At 57.7% G+C, this 6279-nt stretch overlaps 1 protein-coding gene across 1 annotated transcript in view; it reads left to right on the forward strand.

The window, feature by feature from the left end:
* Safb2 (scaffold attachment factor B2) overlaps positions 1-165 on the forward strand; it is a gene marked incomplete in the record, with an annotated part of 27342 nt that extends 27177 nt beyond the window's left edge. Inside the window, 1 exon segment of the mRNA XM_005405763.2 lies at positions 1-165.
* Positions 166-6279: the final 6114 nt, after the last annotated feature.

Here is a 6279-nt window from a genome sequence, read left to right on the forward strand (position 1 = left end):
GAGCCGGACCACGGGGGCCCGTGCGCCGAGCGCCGCCCCTGCTGCGGCTCGGTGCAATGTGAACTCACACTTTCTTTAATAAATGTGTTCTTGTTCTGCCGTTTTTAAGAAGGTTTCTGTTAACGAGGCATTCCATTTTCCATTAATAAACGTTTACAGTTCGCACTCCTGTGTGGTGAGCGGGGCCGTGGGGCGGGCTCGCCTGTCCGAAGCGCGCGTTTCTGCGTGCGGCCCCTGTGCATTTCCCCTTCAGGGATCTTTGTGCAAAACAGCGGTCATGAGGGCCGTGTGGGCCGCAGGCCGCCTGCGTCCCGGGCCCAGGACCGCGGCTGCCGCGCGTCCCTGCCGAGCTGGCTGACGGGCACAAGCCCCGCCCCTCGCTGCCGCTGGACGCCCGTCTGCCCCTGCGGCTGGGCGGGGGCTCAGGTCCCGGGGCCGGGTCGCTGCCGCCACATGTGCCGAGTTTGGAAGCAGCCACGGAAACCCGGCACTCAGCAGGCGGCCCTGGCCCAGCTCCGCCTCTTTCGGTGGCTTCCGATAAATCTATAAATCTCTCGGAGCCGCCGGGCCTCAGTGATAGCATACAGGACAGTGTGCGCGTGGCACCCTGGAGCCTCGGTCCCTGCCCTCCACGCACCAGCGGCCTGGGTGGGCTGCGCTGTCCCTAAGGAGGCAGCTGGGCAGGGGCCCAGCGAGGTACCCCATTCCCCTGTACAGCCCCTACTCGGCTGCACTGCGGCGCTCAGGCTGAGCTGCTGCCGGGTCCTGCCAAGACCGACCGGCGCCCTCCAGGCCAGGAACCCACCCCTCTACCACAGAAGTGTACTAGCCAGGACGTGGTGGCACATGTCTGTCCTTTCTCTACCCAGGAGGCCGGGGCTAGAGAATCCCAAGTTCGAGCCCAACCTGGACAACTTAGACCCTGTCTCAAAAAGAGCGCTGGACAAGGCGCTGTCTTCACTCCCCAACGCCGCAGAAAATAAGCCGATAGCTGGGTGTAGCGGCGCACACCTGTAATCCCGGCACTCGGGAGGTTGAGGCAGGAGGATCGTTGGGAATTTGAGACCAGCCTGGGCCACAAAGTGAGCTCAAGGCCAGCCTGAACTGCATAGGGAGACCCTGTCTCAAAAAGACACACACAAAAAGCTGATAAAACGCAAGCGTCGCGTCTGTGCTGGGTGCTGCTGTAGACTGCGCCATGCAGCTTCTACGGCTCCTGCAGATCCTCTGAGGGGACTGGTGAACCTCGTTGTCCCTGACTTGTACAAACGGCACCCTGGCAGCTGGGCGTGGGGGCGCATGCCTGTTCGAGCACTCAGGCTGAGGCAAGAGGATCACCTTGAGATCAAGGCCAGTCTGATCCACGTAGGCAGACCCTATCTCAGAAAACAGAAACAAAAAACAGCCCTCACCGGGATCTCCGCCTGCGTCACGTCGCCCTGCAGCATCTTCCTGCGAGCGTCTGTGCAGGTGGCCCTGTGGGGGACGCAGAGGCGGTGCAGCCGTGGGCCGCCTCCCTCTGAGGGAGAAGCGCAATCCCTGAAGCTTCAGTCTGTGATCAGCCTTTAAGGGGTTCGCACACACTGCAGTGTGGATGGCGCGTGCGTGCATGTGTGTATACACGCGTGTATGTTGCTGGGTTGGAACCCAGGCACTCAGGGTGCTGTGACCCCAGCCCTAAAAGCTTTATTAGGGAAGGGAGGTGGTCCCCCCCGCCCAGGCGTACCGGCAGCCCTGGGCAGGGGGAGAGGGACGCCAGGCTTTGGCTTCTGTGACTGGAAAGGAGAATAGTAAGCCTGGAGCAGTGGCGCTTGCCTATCATCATCTCAGCACTCGGGAGGCTGAGGCAGTAGGGTCACTGTGAGTTCAGGACCAAACTGGATTACATAGCAAGACTTTACCCGCTCCCAAAAAGAGAATCATAATAGTGTTTACCACAGGAATCTTGGTGAAGCTTAAAGCACATCAAAAAGTTTATATCAGTGCCCCGCATGCAGTCAATGCCATTTTGAACATCCTCACTGGCTAAATGTAGTGCTCCAAAGATTGCGCCAGAGCAGGCATGGTGGTGCATGCCTGTCATCCCAGCACTGGGAAGGCTGAGGCAGGAGGATCATGAGTCTGAGGCCAGCTTGCGTAACTCAGTGAAACCCTGTCTTAAACACAGAGATTGTGTCACGTTCCACAAGAGCTCCTAGGTCAAATTTCCCTTTGCAGGAATCCTGCACCTGCACAGTGACCCAGTGTCAAGCCCCAGGGTTATCCCTACTCAAATCATTTCAGAGGCGACGTTATTTAAAAGGCCTTTCAATTTCAAAACATCCTGGTATGTCAGTGCACACCTGTGATACTAGTACTTGAAGGCTGAGGCAGGAGGATGCCAGGTTTCAGCCCAGCCTGGACCATTTAGTGACTTCAGGAGACCCTGTCTCAAAATAAAAATAATGAAAAGGCTGGGAATGTAGCTAAGTGTGGAAACCCTGAGTTCAATCCCCAGTATCAAGGGTTAAAACAAACAAGAGACTCAGGCCCCGCAGCTTTGGCCCGCCGCTGCTCTATGTGGCCACAGGGTGGCGCCCGAGAGCCGTGCGCTGAGCCTAGTGGCGGCCGCTCCTGCTCCTCTTCCGTTGGGGCTCCCGCTGGCGCCCGGGCCTTAGCCGGAGACCCGGGGCTCTGGTGCAGGCTGAGGGGGCTTCTACTGAGATCGAGGCTTTGCCTGGCAAGCGCAAGGTTGTGAGTTCGATTCCCAGTACCGGAAACAAAACAAAACAAACAAAAAAAGAGGCTGCAGAGCCCCCAAGCCAAGACCCAGCTGGTGTGTGCGCATTTGTGGTTGCCTTGGGTATTTTAGGTTTATGGGGAATGGGGGTCCCAGCCTTTATCCTGCCCGTCTTTCCCCTAATACTTGGAATGCAATCCAGGGCCTTCGCTGGCCTGCATCCCTGGCCCATTTAAAAATCTTTATTTTGAGACAGAACCTCACTAAGTTGCCCAGGCTGGGCTCAAATTTGAGACCCTCCTGCTTCAGCCTCCCAGAGGGCTGGGATGACAGGTGTGCATCACTTCACCTAACTTCTCATTTAATCCTTACAAGCCAGGCACATCATTAACTGGGGGGGGGGGCCTGAGAATTCTTTACTCGCCGAAGAAATGGGTCTTTTGTTGTTTTGTTTGGGTATCAGGAATTGAACTCAGGGCCTCACACTTGCCTGGCAGGTGATGTGCCACTGAGCTATATCCCTGGCCAAGAAATAGGTGAGGTGTGCAGAAAATCACTTGTTTAGCATTATAGTTCTCCAAACTCGCATGTACAGAAACACAAGTACACTGGATCGTGCTCTGCATATAAATCAGAGCCAGGCATTGTTCAGGGCACCAAAGACTCCGCGGTGAACAAGAGAGACAGCCGGGTGTGGTAGTGGCGCATGCCTGTGATCCCAGCACTCAGGAAGCTGAGGCAGGAGGGTTGCTTCCGGAAAGAAGGTGCCGGCTTCTTCCAGCCCTCCGGTGCCCTCCCGAATCTACTGATTGGGCAGCTTTGTCAGATACCAGAGGGGAGGGAAAGCTAACACGGCTGAGCTGTTTTATGTCTTTTTTTCACTTTGCTGTGTGTCTAAAGTTCTCTCTCTGTGGCCCTCTATTCTTACTTCCAACAGCTCTTTATGAAGAATGCTGCTTTTGAACATGCCTGGTATTTCTGCTTTTCCTGCTATCTCTCTCTCCCTTTCTCGCTGGGGCTTGAACGCCAGGCCTTCCTTCACACTGAGCTACATCCTAGATCTTTGGTTATTCCCTTGAGATAGCATCTTGTTCAGTCGCTAACTTGGTGACCCTCCTGCCTCAGCCTCATGAACAGCTGAGATTACAGGTGTCCACCAGCATGCCTGGCCCCAGCCCTTTTTCTAAGCCCGCTCTTCTGAGCTGCGGTTCTGGGAGACACTGGAGGAGCGAGGGGCAGCTTGAGGGCCTGGAGCCCCCGGCTCCTCTTCCGAGCTGGGGTCTGTGACTTGGGCACCCCGCCCTCCCCACGCTCCGGAGCCCTGGGTCCCCACTGTCGCAGTGTCCCGGTGGCAGAAAGCATGGTCACTCCAGTGGCGTGGCCCAGGTGCAGGGCTGGCCACCGCAGCCACCTGGCTCTTTCGAGGGTGTAACGGAGCCAGGATTGACTGGAGCCGGCACCGAGCACACGCAGCTCAGCATGGCTGCCTGCTGCTGCGGCCAGAGGTCCCTGGCGTCACTTGGACCGGGTTGGACATGCACAGGTGCAGGGGTGACGCCTGGAGCTCGGCCGACAAGCCAGGTGCCCGGGGCCAGGGTGGGGCCGGTGGAGATGGAGTCTGCCCGCCTCCCCTGGGGAGCGTCAGTACCACCCTCGGGCCTCAGCTCCCCTCCTGGGTTGTGTGTGCTCCAGGCCGGTGTAGCTTCCTGCTGAACGGCTTAGCAAGTGCGTCCTCTTTGTGCACCCAGAAAACATTCCCAAGAACAGACACGGCTTGTTGTCACCCCAAAACCTAGCTGCAGTGAATTAACAAACTTCTCCATCTTTTGTGTCTTGTTTTCTTGGACCACTGGGGATGGAACCTGAGGCCTTTGCTCTGTCTGAGCTCCATCCCCAGGCCTTTTCAGAGTCTGAGACAGGAGAAGTTGCCCAGACTGGCCTTGAACCTGCAGTCCTCCTGCCTCAGCCTTCCAAGTAGCTGGGATGACAGGCATGCGCCACTGCAGTGCATAGATTTTTGTCTTGTTTTGCTTTGATTTGGTTTTTGAAACAGGGTCTTGCTGTGTAGGTCAGGCTGGCCTTGAACTTGCTATGCAGCCCAGGCCGGCCTCAAACTTGTGATGATCTTCCTGCTTCAGCGCCCTCCCACCCCCAGTGCTCCTGGGCAGAACGCCCAGCCACAAATCTTTTAATTAAAGGTTCTGGGTGTAATGCTAAGCTTCAGTACCCTGGGTTTATTATTATTATTATTAACTCATGTTTTCTTCTTGTAGTTTTATAGTGTTTTCCTGGGCAGGTTTTCGGAGAAGGAAATCTGCCTGGAATTTGCCTGGGTTTTAGCCACCCTTAAAATCCCCATCTGGCTGGGCACAGTGGTGCACACCTGTCATGCCAGCACTCAGGAGGCTGAGGCAGGAGGGTCTGTGGGAGTTGGAGGCCAGCCTGGGCTACACAGGGAGACCCTGTCTCAAAACAAACAAACAGGAAACCAAGGAAAGAAAGAATAAGAGAGAGAGAGAGAGAGAGAGAGAGAGGAAGGGAGAGAGCCAGAGACTCTGACAGCAGAGGTCACACCCGCACAACTGGTCCGTCCTGTCCGGCAGCAGTGGTACAGCTCTCAGGCAGGTATTGGCATCCTGAGTGGGGTGGGAGAAGCCATGGGCTCAAGAAAGGGACTCTGAGTGTCAGGAGGCCAGCGTGGAATGGGGATGGGGCCTCCCCCGATGACCACAGCCTTGATGTCCCCTGGCCACACACTGAGGTGTGTGGCTGGTGACCCTGGGCAAGAGTGTTGAACTCTTACTCATCCGCTGAAGCCCCAGCTCCAGTGTCTACCACTGTGGAAAACCATCCCCACCCCCTGGACTTTCCCAGCCCAAACCCCACGGGGACTCCCTCTGTGGAAGGAAGTGTGTAGGGTGGGTCCTCTGGAGGGCGGGATTGAGGTTGTGGGCGGGAGGTTCGGAGGGTGCCCTGAGCATCCTCAGGAATGAGGCACCCATGAGTCAGGGCCTATGTCCTCCCCGCCCACCTGGCCCCTGAGGCAGCTCCTCCCCATGCTGGCCACAGGGCCCTGCAGAAGGCCCAGCCCCTCACTGCCTCCTCTCCTCTCTCTGTGGCTCCCCCAGCTCACAAGGTTCTGTGCTGCCCCAGGGCCTTTGCGCGGTGGTGCCTGCCTTGGCCTGCAGCCCTCTTGGTCCCTGACCCTGCAGGGCTGGCGGCCCCTTCTCAGACTCCCGTTCAAACGAAAGCTGCCCTCAGCCTCGATCTCTGTCCCGCCCCTCTCCTCTCCTCGGCCGCTCTCTCTGCTGGTCTCCCGCGATGTGTGTACTTTTGTTGTTTTGCGAGAGAGGCTCTCACGGGGTAGCCCAGGTTTGAATTTGCGGAGAGTCTCCTGCCTCAGCCTTCCAAGCCACACTTTTCCCTTGGCTACCGTACACCCGCGCGGGTGCTCCGCAGCGTTGGGACCTGGGCGTGACGGTGGGGACAGAGCCAAGCCGGTGTCCCCGCCCGCCCGCCCTTGTCCCGCCTCGCCCCGCCCGTGCGGGCGCGGGGGCGGG

The sequence above is a fragment of the Chinchilla lanigera genome, unplaced genomic scaffold, assembly GCF_000276665.1.
Source record: "Chinchilla lanigera isolate Chin_1 unplaced genomic scaffold, ChiLan1.0 scaffold00094, whole genome shotgun sequence".
NCBI lineage: Eukaryota > Metazoa > Chordata > Mammalia > Rodentia > Chinchillidae > Chinchilla > Chinchilla lanigera.